Below are 1,472 nucleotides of genomic sequence, written 5' to 3' on the forward strand. Positions count from 1 at the left end.
AACATCCAAGGCTCAAAGTAAAGAAGGAGCATAGCTATGGAGAACAGTATGAAAAGGTGTCGTAAGCGAGCGACCAGTATGAAGCGAACAAAAATTGGAATTTTTAGCAGAGGGTCAGTTGTAAGAACAGCATAGGAAATTAACTTTGATTGAACTGAATTCATTCTCGCGTCCGATTTGGTAGTATCGGGGTCATTCAGTAGCCCCCAATTTGCGAAGGCCGACGGAGATCCTTTGTAGCTTAGTTGGTTAAAAGCACCAGTTTGGCGTACTGAGAGTCGTGGGTTTGAGTCCCATCGAAGGAAATGTATTTTTCAAATAAGCCCTTTCAGTAAGCCCCCGTAGCGCTGGGTAGACACCTTTGCGTGTTGTGTTACGGTGTAAGATCTACCACGGTCACATTGTCAGCTACAGGCAAATCCTGACCCAACGAATACCTTCCCCTATATCCAACTCCGTGGTACTTATGAGCGTGTCGCTGAGTCGGGGGCCTCTCATTAAGTAAGTACTACATCAACACTTCTTTCCCCTCCCAAGTTACGGTGAAGATGGGCGTGGCCAGGAGTAGTAATCCTCATGCTTTTGTGATTTTTATCCTAGATTGAAATCAAGGACCACACCCACCTTGATTTCTGATAGCAATCTGTATAAGGATTTCAAAAGAAAAACATGAGTACCACTAGTGTCCAATCTACGAACTACACCGTAACTATGCTATGCTATATCGTAGGTCCTCCGGATTGTGGCCGATGTGGCCGGATTGAATCCAAGTGGGCCAGGAACCCTAAAAATATCATTCCCATAATTGCTTTGTACAATCATGAAGTTTGAGGTGTCGCCCGACCTGTTTCGACTTAAACTTGTAAATGGCCTCCTATTCCGGGGACAACTGACCCCAACGGAATCTGGAATAATTCTGGAACCGTAAATGCGGTTTTTACAGCAGTTTAGATTTTTGAAAGCCCTTGAAAACAGACGTCGGGACGGAAAGGTTAATTAGCGGAAAATTTTGAAACTATTATAGCTATTATTGATTTATTTTGGAAAATTGAATATTTTTTACATTAGAAAATTTTGATTTCTTTATGAAAAATTCTTCTTTTTTCATTGCAATTTTTGCGTTCAAAAGTGCTATTTTATTTTAGTTTTTTGGAAAACATATAATTGTTTGTGGAAGTTTTACTATATTTAGGAAATTTTTATATTTATTTATTAACTAACCTAAAATTGATTTATTCTCTGTTTAGTTCTCAAGTTCGGCCCTTTGCACCACCGGAGATGTACAGGATCCATAAGTAAGTAAGTTTGTTCTCAAGTTATGCAGAAATTTCGAGTCAAGTACAAGACACTGAAGACGGCCTTACTGTTGAGGTCGAAATACGTATCTGTCAAGATACAATTAAGTGGTGGAATTCAATGGGATTGTATAAACTCGTCTTATGACAAGCAGAAATTTCTGTTTCATTTGTATG

The 1,472-nt window shown here is 39.6% G+C and overlaps 1 non-coding gene across 1 annotated transcript; it reads left to right on the forward strand.

The window, feature by feature from the left end:
* The first annotated feature begins 230 nt into the window (after positions 1-230).
* Trnaa-ggc (transfer RNA alanine (anticodon GGC)) lies at positions 231-305 on the forward strand. Its single transcript has one exon. It is a non-coding gene; the product is annotated as a tRNA-Ala (tRNA).
* Positions 306-1,472: the final 1,167 nt, after the last annotated feature.

The sequence above is a fragment of the Armigeres subalbatus genome, chromosome 3 (genome assembly GCF_024139115.2).
Source record: "Armigeres subalbatus isolate Guangzhou_Male chromosome 3, GZ_Asu_2, whole genome shotgun sequence".
Classification (NCBI taxonomy): domain Eukaryota; kingdom Metazoa; phylum Arthropoda; class Insecta; order Diptera; family Culicidae; genus Armigeres; species Armigeres subalbatus.